Below are 12,783 nucleotides of genomic sequence, written 5' to 3' on the forward strand. Positions count from 1 at the left end.
AAGTCCCGGAGGGTGAATGGGGCCGGCCTGAGTTTGGGACCCCCCGTAGGACACAGTTTTCTTAAGGTCTTTGCCGAGATTATGGATAGAGTTGAACCCGTGTCAAGCTCCATGCGGCATGGGGCCCCCTCTATCTGTACCTCGACATAAATTTTCTCTACGTTGGGGTGGGGCAACTGGTATACCTGGAAGTCCGTGAGCTCCGTCGAGTTGCCTTGGTGTGTTGGGCCCCGGGACCTGGGGCTCTTGGATTGGTCATCTGATGCCTGGCGTCGGGTGGGCCGAGCCCGACACACCCGGGCGATGTGTCCCAATTTTCTGCACTGTCTGCACTCTGCGTTGCGGAAACGGCAGGTCCTCCTCTCGTGACTTTCTCCACAGCTTGCGCAGTTCCCTCCTTCTCGTCGAGGCAGCTGTGGTATGTGGGCTGCTTGAGTGCGCTGCTGTACTCGGTGCACCTCCTCCCTGTCGGATCCTGAGTCGTCGGTGAGGTCTTCGTGGTGGACCCTCGGTTGGGATGACAGGCTCGGCCGTGCCTCTTGCGTCGACCTCTCGGCAGCTTCCGTTGCCAGGGCCTCCTCCAGAGCGACCTGGAACGTTAGGTCCTTCTTAGCGTAGAGGCGTCGTTGCAGCTTCTCATCCTTCAGGCCACCGACGAGGCGGTCACGAAGCATGTTCTCCAGCTCTGAGAAGTTGCAGAACCGGGCGGCTTGGCGGAGAGAGGTCACAAACCCAGTTATGGTTTCCCCAGGGGCTTGCCGCTTTGCGTAGAAGGCATTTCGACGAGCCACCACTGAGGGCTGTGGCGAAAAGTGCCCCTTCAGCTGTTCCATTATTGTTTTGTATGGAACAGTAGCGACGTCTTCAGGCGCAAGGAGAGCCCGGGCGATTTCAAACGTCTCCTCTCCGCAGACGCTGAAGAATATCGCCCTCTTCTTGGCGTCTTCTTCGTCGGTGACCCCTTTGGCTTCTAGGAGGAAGGTGAAACGGGAGGCGTACGCTTCCCAGTCTCCAGATGCTGGGTTGAACGGCGAGAAGCTGTTGTCGGTTGCCATTCTGAGTTCCTTGTGTCCCGGAGCTGAAGCCTGGATACACGGTGCGAGGCAGCGGTGCGGCAGGTGGCGGTGCTGCGGTGCTGTGTGTGGCAGTCAGCTCAGCGGGATCCCACCTTCGTCGCCAGTGAAATATACTCAGAGTCGCAAAGTGATTTCATGCTCTTTATTCAGCTCATAGTGGTGAGGAGGAATGAATGAAAGTCCCCTCAAAGTATCTGCTTTATATACATTATTTACACAATGGGCTGCACATGATTGGCTAGTTCCGGAATTCTACTGTAAGCCAATCAGGTTGTGGATTCACTTCTATCTGGAGCATGATTGGGTAGTTCCTGCCAACCAATCATACTGCTGCATTGTTCTAGGACCAATCAGACTGCTGCATTCTGAATCCTATTGTTCTAGGACCAATCAGACTGCTGCCTTTTGGATCCTATTGTTCTAGGACCAATCAGACTGCTGCAGTTTGGATCCTATTCAACTCAGTACATAAACAGGGGCCTTGCTCCATGCACACACACACACCCATCCAAACTGCACTGCCAGAAGGGTAGCCCAGAGGTCACCTGCAGCCCGACTTTTGCGTATCTGGAAAGAGCTCCGTCTGAAATCGAAGGAAGTAGCATGGGGGGCAGGCAGTGGGGGTCGGAGCCCCTGGCACATTTTGGGGAGGGGGCACATCTCAGGGACCCTGCAGCCTCACAGGGTCAGGGCCCATGAGGCTCGTTCCTTCGTGCTCCGGTGACATTGTTTGCCGTGGCCAACAGAGCTCGTTTCTCCCTCGGTCTGCCAAGCCCACAGGGCTCCTTCACCCTCTGCCCCCCAACTTCACCCTGTGCCCTCCCCAGGTGTTGTGACTTCACACAACGCCCCTGTCCCTAGGAGAGCAAGCTCACGGGAGCCATCCTATGCACGTTTACCCAGAAGTAAGCCTTGCTGAGGTTAAAAGGGAGCCATTCCAATATAAGTCTCATAGATATGCTAAAAAAAGGGCCCATTGAATTTGGTTAGATATCTGATGTGAGCCCCTGCATAGGTTAGGGGGCAGAACCTATAGCTGTGGTGGTGTTCGTCCTCACCTGTCAGAAGTAGGTCAGCAGCAAATCTGCTGGTGTGAGTGAAGTTAACTCTCCAATCAATCAATCAATCAATCAATCTTTATTACGGTCCAGAGACCCAACAAATCGTTACAAAGCAATGCACAATTCAGACAGCCCACCTCCAGGTTAAACAAGCATTTTGTTCAGACTTAAAGATAGGGATCATTGGTTCTTGCAACCACCGATAAAAACTTCGCTCCTGCTAATGTTCTAGCGTTTGTCCGGTCTTCCAATAGGAACCTGACATAGTGAGCCTCTGATTTTCCCGGGAAAGGTACCAGCAAGGGTAATATCAGTTCAGCCCTGGCTTGCTCATATTTCGCACAGCGCAGCTAAATCTGTTTTATAGAATTGATGTCTTGAGCACATGAGCAAAGTCTGTCCTGGTAGGGAACTCCTCTCAACCTGCCATCCAACACTGCAGAAGGAAAGACGTTTAGTCTGGCTTTGGTGAATAATCTGAAGTTAACTCTTTCTTCAAAGAAAGCCAAACAGCACAGGGCGAATGGTCCCAGCAGCTCTTCCTCCTTGCCCCAAGAAGGCAGTTGCGAAAACTGAAGGTGCCTGCCTTTCCCCATCTCTCACCTATTCCTCCTCCACCAAGCTGAGACTACTTCGCCTTGTCTCTCTCTGCGCTCTTCATCCCTCTCCTTGTTCTGAGAGATCAGGCGGAAGGGCAACTGGTTGCAGCAGGAGGGGGAGACTGGCTGGATTCTTCAGCAGCCGGCCTCACCTCTCTCCCCTGCCCCCATCCTTCCTTCCTTTGAGCCTAGACTGCTCTCTGCCACAGATTCTCCCTGCTCCCTTGGCCCTGTTGTCTCTTCCATTTCGGACACCTCCTCCCCCAGTCTTCTCCCTGTTCTCTCTCTGACCACTCACTGCCGTCCCACCACCGACCCCCGGGCTCTGGGTCTCCTTCCCCTGGGGGTTCCCTTGGGGGTTCTGCATCCAGCCAGTCCGTGACATCAACCCCCCTCAGTGGGGCATTAAGTGTATTCCTCTGCAAAGTGGGGGCGAGAGGGCATCTTATGTTCTTTGGGTCGTGATGGCCTTATCCTTTCGCTTTAGAGATGCCTCCAAGTTCTACCACAAAGTTAATTTAATTCACATTCTGTTTACCTGGCAATCGAGGGAACTACTTCTAGGTGTGCTTAAGAGCTTTCTGGATGTCCTCTGTGAATTTCCTTAGACAAAACAGGTTCGTTCCAAGTCCTGGGCCAAACCCGCCTCTTCAAGGGGGACAGACCACCCACAGGAGACCCCTCTCGCTGGTTCTGCTCTGGGCAACCTGTAAGTCCAAATTGACTTGTTAGGGCACCCGATCAATTTGGGTCTTTGGCAGCCTGAGCGCCTCATGCATGCACAGTGAGGGCAAAGGAAGACAGGAAGCATAGAGACCATAGGGAGACAGCGGTGGTGTAGTGGTTAGAGACCTGGGAGAGACAAGGGTTCAAATCCTCCCACTTGGCCATGAAGCTAACTGGGTGGCCTTGGGGACCAGTCATTGCCTCTCAGCCTAACCTACCTCACAGGGTTGTTGTGGGGATTAAGAGGGGGAGAAGAATCATCGGAAAGTGGAATAATAGCTCAGCACTGTCTTCTCTGGCCAGCGGTGCCTCTCCAGGGTGTCACACGGTGAGCGTTCCCAGCCCTAGCTGGAGATGCCCCAGGATTGAACCCGGGACTTTATTTTGGTTGGAAGAGACTCCACTGGCTCAGCAGCCTTCCTGAGATGCAAGCTGTCCTCAGGGAGATCCAGGGCCGCTCACTGTTTGCGTGACCCTCCAAAATGAGGACACAGATGCGGTCATCATGTTTTATGCAGCAGCCCAAATTGAAGACAGGATGCAGAGAGAGGGAGAGAGGGAAGGAGCGCTCAGGTGTGTGTGCGCAAGGAAAATCAGGAACAACAATGCAATCAAATGACCAGACAGGAGATGCTGACTAAACATTAGGAAGACCTTCCCGGCAGGAAGAGCCATTTGGAACGGACTCTCTGGACTCTCCTCCGCTGGAGGTTCCCAGGCGTAGATGAGATGCCAGTCTGCCAGAGATTCTTTAGCTGCAATTCCCGCATTGCAGGGGGTTGGATTAGATGGTGCTTGGTATCCCTTCCAGGTGTGTGATTCTATGAAAATAAGAGGTCATTAAGAAACCACTCTGCCTACATTGCTGGAGACAGCACTGCTTCCAAATACCGCAGGAGGAGAGAGATGCTCTTGCGTTTGAATCCTGCTGTAGGCTTCTCTTTGAGGCATATGTTTGGCCGCCATGAGAGAGAGAGGGATGCTGGACTCGATGGGCCCCCTTTGGCCTCTTGTAAACAAAATGCAGATGGTGACAGCAGTCACAAAATTAAAAGACGCCTGCTCCTTGGGAGAAAAGCAGTGACAAACCTAGACAGCATCTTAAAAAGCAGAGACATCACCTTGCCGACAAAGGTCCGTATAGTTAAAGCCATGGTTTTCCCAGTAGTGATGTATGGAAGTGAGAGCTGGACCATCAAGAAGGCTGATCGCTGGAGAATTGATGCTTTTGAATTCTGGTGCAGGAGGAGACTCTTGAGAGTCCCTTGGACTGCCAGAAGATCAAACCTCTCCATTCTGAAGGAAATCAGCCCTGAGTGCTCACTGGAAGGACAGATCCTGAAGCTGAGGCTCCAATAGTTTGGCCTCCTCATGAGAAGAGAAGACTCCCTGGAAAAGACCCTGATGTTGGGAAAGATGGAGGGCACAAGGAGAAGGGGATGACAGAGACGAGATGGTGGGACAGTGTTCTTGAAGCTACCAGCATGAGTTTGACCAAATTGCAGGAGGCAGTGGAAGACAGGAGTGCCTGGTCTGCTCTGGTCCAGGGGGTCACGAAGAGGCGGACACGACTAAATGGCTAAACAGCAACAACAAACAAAATGTGCCCTTTTTCCCTTATGGGGTACCCAAGAGCCCATATAGAGTCCTTACGTGGGTTCCCTATTGGTAGGAGAAAATAACAGAGGCCAAGCAGAGAATATTGAGAAGCAAATCAGCTAGTAAGCCTGATCTTTATTGATCTGTTGTAACAGGGTGCTCCCCTCACACGCAGGAAAGGAGGAGGACACAGAACAAAGGTGTGCTTGCCCTTATATATTGTTGTTGTTGTTGTTGTTTAGTCGTGTCCGACATTTTAAATTCCTTGCCCTGGAGCTCAAACCACCCCTCCATACATCATACATACATCACAGAAGGAGTGTATCCCAAGACCACCCCCCACATACCTACATCACAGAAAAGGTGGTCTGAAACAGAAATTTGAATGTTGTTTTTCCTGTCTGCCAGGTTATCCCATTGCCTTTCCTGATAGTCTGTCCCCCATTAAAGTGCTGATTACTCAGTTCCTGAGACAATGGGAAGGCTCCCTGACCCCCTCCCTCCTTGCAGGGAAAACATTTGGCCAGTTTGGGAATCAAAAATGGTTTCAGGTCGGTCTTCCTGTGCTGACCTATGTATGAGCTTGGTTGGTACATTTATGAACATTTAATATATATCTAAGACCTTAAAATTCTTATCACAGGCCTGATCCCAGCAGAGTCTGTTTCGCTGAGCACAGACCATTCCCTGGGGATACACCGCATGTGTGAAGGAGGGTGTTTTGCCACAAGTGCTGTCTGATGCCAGGGAGAGAGTGAGCGAGGCTGACAGGGCCTGAGCGAGGTGTGCCACCTTTCTCTTCGCTTTTCTTCGCTGCTCTTCCCGATGGCCTGGAGCTGCCTGGAGGGCGCGGGGCGGGGGAAGAGGGGGCAGAGCTGCCCTGGGGCTGCCGCGCAGGGGCGTTGGTGTTCAGAGCACGGTCACGGTCAGCGAGCAACGGCACCGCCAGGTCAGCGCGCGGCCGGGTGACTTTGCGTCAGGGACACAAGTGCCACCCGGCGTTATCTCCTCCAAGTCTCTGCATCTCTCACACGCATCGCGGCCTCTGCCATCCGCCCTGGAGAAACATGAGGGCGACAGCTCCCTGTGCCCCCACCTCAGGAGGAACGTAACAGGAGTCTGCTGGATCAGGCCACTGACCCTTCTAGCCCAGCATCATGTTCTCACAGGGGCAAACCAGATGCCCATTTGTGGATTAAACCACAGAACCTAGGACTTGCCGATCAGAAGGTTGGCGGTTCGAATCCCTACGACGAGGTGAGCTCCCGTTGCTCGGTCCCTGCTCCTGCCAACCTAGCAGTTCAAAAACACATGCAAGTAGATAAATAGGTACCGCTCTGGCGGGAAGGTAAACGGCGTTTCCGTGCGCTGCTCTGGTTTGCCAGAAGCGGCTTAGTCATGCTGGCCACATGACCCTGCTTGGCAGGGGGTTGGACTCGATGGCCCTTGTGGTCTCTTCCAACTCTATGATTCTATGACCCGGAAGCTGTACGCCGGCTCCCTCGGCCAAGAAAGTGAGATGAGCACCGCAACCCCAGAGTCGGTCACGACTGGATCTAATGGTCAGGGGTCCCTTTACCTTTTTACTGGCATTCAGAAGCATTAGGGGACTCCAGCTGTGGAGGCAGAGCAATAGCCCACTCCTCTATAGCTTAGGTTGCCATTGTTGTAAACAAAAATCTGCCCTTTTCCCCTTATGGGGTATCCAAGAGCTCATATAGAGTCCTTACGTAGGTTCCCTATTGGTAGGAGAAAATAACAGAGGCCAGCCAGAGAATATTGAGAAGCAAAGCAGCTAGTAAGCTAGATCTTTATTGATCTGTTGCAACACGGTGCTCCCCTCACATGCAGGAAAAGGGGAGGAACCCAGAACCAAGGTGTGCCCCCCCTTATATAGACATTTTAAATTCCCTACCCTGGAGCTCAAGACATCACAGAAGGGGTATAACCCAAGACAACACCCCAGATACATCAAACCTACATCACAGAAAAGGCGATCTACAGCAGAAATTTGAGTGCGTTGTTTATATCGTCTGACAGGTTACCTGTTAATGCTCACTTGATTGGATACCCTGGGGAGCCTGGCCAGTCTTTTGTAATGATAAATACTTAGTTCCTGAGCCAGGTCACAGGCTCACCCTATTCAAACACAGACATACCCTTAAGACAGGATTTGTGAACGAAAAGACAATGGGGAGGTTTCCCACTTTGACCTTGCAGACAAATATTTGAGGTCAATTTGTTTAGGACTTTTTTTCTGTGGGGTTTCAGACATGTGGTTTATATATTTATGTACGTGTTTGCTTGGTACATTTATGAACATTTATTACATATCTAAGACCTTAAAATTCTTATAACATCATATTTCAAAAAGTAATAGGATATGTGTGGCGCTGTGGGTTAAACCACTGAGCCTAGGGCTTGCTAATCGAAAGGTTGGCGGTTCGAATCCCTGCAACGGGGTGAGCGGCCATTGCTTGGTCCCTGCTCCTGCCAACCTAGCAGTTCGAAAGCACGTCAAAGTGCAAGTAGATAAATAGGTACCACTCTGGCAGGAAGGTAAACGGCGTTTCCGTGCGCTGCTCTGGTACACCAGAAGTGGCTTAGTCCTGCTGGCCACATGACCTGGAAGCTGTACGCTGGCTCCCTTGGCCAGTAAAGCGAGATGAGTGCCGCAACCCAAGAGTCGTCCGGATAAAGCCCGAGGGACTCGTTTATCCAGCCCCTGATCCCTAAAGACTCGGCTCTTTTTCTCTGCTTCTGGCTCCTTTCCCAGAATACCCACATCCGCCTTTCCCAACCTGGGGCTCCAGCGGATGTCTTGGCCTCCACATCTCATCAGCTTCTGCCAGCGCATCTCTTTTGAGTTATTTATTTCATAAAATCCACGCACCTTTTGGTTGTGGGACCCGTAACGAAACCTCAGAGCAGTTTGCAAAAGAAGAGGAAAACTTACCGACAAGAAGAATTAGCAACGCCAAGTCAAGACTTTTGGAAAGCTGAAATAACAGATTGAAACTTGCATCGGCTTTCCGAACATTCAGGTAGCCTTGCTGAATCAAACATGTTTTTAGCAGGCGTGGAAAGCGTTGAAGCGAAGGCGCCTGCCTGGTGCCAAGAGGCAGGGAGTTCCAAAGCGTAACAATTTTTTTTGTGGGTGCCCCAGGGCCCCCTATAGTTGGCACCCGACTAAGGGTCATCTAATCTCCACCACCTTCCCCCTGAAGGGGAGCTTTTGTGACTGGTCGATCGGTTCAATCTAAGACCTTCCTGCACTTCCTCTCGATCCACCTGGTCTGCAAAGCTTTTGGCTGAACTCCCCACCCCACCATCAAACAAAACCCAATTTGTGTGCACGCCTTTGTCCTCCCCTCCCCTTTCTGCACCGATTCTCCCTTCCCCCCTCAAAATAAACCACACCACCCAGTTTCTTCCAACTGTAGGTTCCTCAGGGGCAGGGACACCCCCTGTCTGGGTTGCCAAGTGCACAGAGAAATAGATGGCAGGGTGCTGGGTATGCAGAAGGATGGGACTGTGTCCCTTTAAGTCTGGGGGGCAGGGGAGTTCATTAGGTCGCTGTGGCTTTGGATTGATCCCAGAAGGTTCCTGTTTGGAGGCTCTGGCGCCATCTGCCACGCACGGCTGCTCTGCTCCGCAGGCATGCTCCACACGAGGCCGGCTGGTGCGCTCCCTCCCTGGCGCACTCTGCCTTCGCTGAGCATCAATGGAGCCACAGAAGGCAGAGAGCAAGCGACACTAATGGAGAGAGTGCGTGGCACGGTCTTCCCTTGAGCAGGGTGTGTGTGTGTGTGTGTCTTTCAGGGCACACAAAGTCCCGTCAGCAGCTGGCGCATCCCAAAGACCTGGCGCATGCAGAAAGACCCCCTCCTTTGCCACAGGCTAGGGGCACAAGCCCAATGGCCGGTGAACAATGGCGTTAGTGCCATGCGGTTAGCTAAGTAAGCAGACAGGCCTGGCATCTAGGGCTGTGTCGCCTCTTCCCCCGCAGCCCCACATTCCTTCTTCCACCAGAGCGCATGGCGCCACTTCTCTGTTGGTCATGTTGTAAGAAAAATACTGCTCCTTTTCCCCTTATGGGGTACCCAAGAGCCCATATAGAGTCCTTATGTAGGTTCTCAATGAGTCTGCCCATTTTGGTCTTTATCCGTTTATCTCCCCACCCACAGTCATAACAACAACAACAACAACAACAACAACAACAATATCCCCCCGACTGGGTTGCCCCAGCCACTCTGGGCAGCTTCCAACAAATTATAAAACCACAGTAAAGCATCAATTATGTTGGCTAATCATATGCTCTCAGTAAGTCAAACCTGTCTTTTCCAACTTCCATCTTTGAAATAATAAACAAACAAACAAATTAGTCTACCTAAAGGACACATCTTGCGAGCGATCTCCTCTAACAGAATGCATTTTTGTACTTTCATTTTCACAAATGCACACCCATTTTATTGGTTTATACATCCTCCTCCCCAGTACATGCATGTTTGACTGGAGAGCTGCATTGCAACATTTTGGGCAACAGAAGAGCATAGGAAAAGCCGTCTGGATTGAGCCAATGGCCCATCAAGGTCGGTATCCTGTTCTCACAGTTTCCACCCAGATGCCCTAAAGTTGCAGTAGTTTTAATCCGTTTTAGTATTTTAACTTTTGCGTGTTTTAAAGTAGGGCTGTAAATCTTTCTTGATTTTACTGCTCTGTCTTTTTGCAAACTGCTCTCAGAGGTTTGGTTTTTTTAAAAACCCCACAGTCAAGCAGTGTGTAAATCTTATGAAATAAATAAATAAAACCGCGCACACTCTAGACACCACGGTCCCTGCTGACTTTCATTCTGAGGAAACCGAACCCTGGGGAAGTAGCCGGAACCCTTGCGATCTCTCACCGCTTGGAGATTGCGGACGGGCGCATGTAACCATCTTCCATGCCAAGGCAGTTCAGGTTCTGCACACACAGAGAGATGGATTATGCAACGTGTATAAATAATACATTTTTGCACATCTCATATGCTGCGTTCAGAATGCAGTCTTCTCCTTCTGCTAATCATGGGATGGAGGCAAGGATAAGTTCTCCAGCGCACGAAAGGTGCCTTATAGTGAGTCAGACTGTCACTCCACCCAGCTCAGTATTGCATACCCTGACTGACAGCAGCCCTTCAAAATTGCAGAGCGTGGTGTGTGTGTGTCTCTCTCCCAGGCCTTCCCAGTGATCACGGGGGTTGAGCCATGGACCTTCTGCATGCAACACAGATGTCCCACCCCTGAGCTGTAGGCCTTCCTCTAAAGTATGATTCTGTGGGAATGTTAAGGATAGTAGGAAAGGATATATTGAATAAGTATTATCCTTCTTTCACTCACGCGAGTGAAGTGATTTAGCAGAGCAGATTCCCCTCAATATACAGTGGGACCTCGGGCTAAGTACTTAATTCGTTCTGGAGGTCCGTTCTTAACCTGAAACTGTTCTTAACCTGAAGCACCACTTTAGCTAATGGGGCCTCCTGCTGCCACCGCACCACTAGAGCACAATTTCTGTTCTCATCCTGAAGCAAAGTTCTTAACCTGAAGCACTATTTCTGGGTTGGCAGAGTCTATAACCTGAAGCGTATGTAACCTGAGGTACCACTGTAGCTGGAAGCTAGTTCGCAGATTCATTTCAATCTCTTAAAGGTAAAGGGACCCCTGACCATTAGGTCCAGTCGTGGCCGTCTTTGGGATTGCAGCGCTCATCTCACTTTATTGGCCGAGGGAGCCGGCGTACAGCTTCTGGGTCATTTGGCCAGCATGACTAAGCCGCTGCTGGTGAACCAGAGCAGCGCACGGAAACACCGTTTATCTTCCCGCTGGAGCGGTACCTATTTATCTACTTGCACTTTGAGGTGCTTTCGAACTGCTAGGTTGGCAGGAGCAGGGACCGAACAACGGGAGCTCACCCCGTGGCGGGGATTCAAACTGCCGACCTTCTGATTGGCAAGTCCTAGGCTCTGTGGTTTAACCTACAGCACCACCCGTGTCCCTACTTATTTCCTGGTGCCCCCTTTAATCCCTCTTAAAAGAATGAAGACACCAGAGTCTTTCTGAGTAAAGTAACAGTTTACTCACATTTCAGTTCACGGTATGATCCCTGAAAGGCAGGCTTTACTTGGTGGTGACATAAACAAAAGTCTGAGTTTGTCTCATTTGGAGACTGAACTCACGTGCTGCTGGCTGAGAGCCAGCAGACAGCAAAATTACATTAAGATAACAAAAGCGCTGCAGGAGAGCAGCATGGCAGCAAAAGATAGAAGAGAGCAAGCAAGAATAGATGGAACTGGACTGAGGAAATGGCTGCGTGACTCGGCTCTTTTATGGAGTCAGCCAGGGCCATGCCCATCTCCCAGGTCACATCCAGGTGGAAGGATGCTCCAGAACAGTGGAACAGAAAGTTATACTGAATGGATGTCCCCCTGCCTGTGCCCACGCTAGGGAAATACTTTATTTTTCGCTCTATAAAACGCACACAACCATAAGACGCACCTAGTTTTAGAGGAGGAGAACAAGAAAAAAAATATTCTCTCCCTCTCTGCACAGCACCTCTCCAGCAAAGAAGGAGAAATGGAAGGGGTTCCATTTCTCCTGCCGCTTTGCTGAAGGGGCGCTGCGCAGCTTTCCCTCTCTGCGCAGCGCCTCTTCAGCGAAGCGAAGTCAGAACAGCAAGAGGGATCGCTGCGCAGCAAAAGCAGCGATCGCTCTTGCTTTTCTGGCTTCTGGGATAGCCGTGCCACGCCTCTTCAGGGCAGGGGGAGCGTTCCTCCCGTTGCCCTGAAGAGGCTTTGCATGGCTATCCCCGAAGCCAGGAGAGCGAGAGGGATCGGTGCGCACCAATCCCTCTCGCTCTCCTGGCTTCAGCGATAGCTGCGCAGCCTGCATTCACTCCATAAGACGCACACACATTTCCCCTAACTTTTTAGGAGGAGAAAAGTGTGTCTTATAGAGCGAAAAATATGGTAAGGAATGTTGCATTTGACTGCACCAATGGGTTACATCCCACCGATTCTAGTCCTCATGGTTGCTAAGACTGTTTTGCCCAATGACTTCATGTCAGGGAATGCATGGTAACCGGCCTGGTGCTTCATGAGGGACTCTGGCTGTATCCCTCCGGGGCGACTCACCTGACACCTGATCTCCATCCTTCCCGTTTCATCGCTGATGGGAATCCGTGGCATATTCCCCCACTCCCCGTGTGCCAGCTTTGCCTGGCACAAATCCTCCTTGGCGCCCTTGTTCTCTGTGCCACGCGAGGCCTCTCTGTCCACAAGCATTAGGGCCAGGCGAGACAGGTGCCGAAGAGACAGACCCCTTTTGAAGCTGGGTCAGGGGAGATCAGAGGCATGTGCAAATGTCCCTCTGCGTTAGCCTCTCTGGTGGGGTCAGATGGAGTGCCACTCGCAAGCGCGGTGCTCATCGCCACTGCCGCACACCCCCCCAGCCTCCTTTCCCCCCCAAGAGTGGAGTTGGTGCATGAAAGCAAGTCTGGGTGCAAGCGCCTGCAAATGGCATCAGCGGCGTCAAAGCCAGGGAGCGGAAGGGAAGGTGCTTTGGGTGCAAGGGGTGTGCAAGGTGCAAGGGGAAGGTGGCTGCAAGGGAAAGGAAGGCAAGCACGGGGCAGGATTGTGCCCGGGCAAGCTGAAGTAGGGCTGCCTTGTTTCAAACAGTGAAAATCTGGACA

This window comes from Podarcis muralis, chromosome 9 (assembly GCF_964188315.1).
Source record: "Podarcis muralis chromosome 9, rPodMur119.hap1.1, whole genome shotgun sequence".
NCBI classification, from domain to species: Eukaryota; Metazoa; Chordata; class Lepidosauria; order Squamata; family Lacertidae; genus Podarcis; species Podarcis muralis.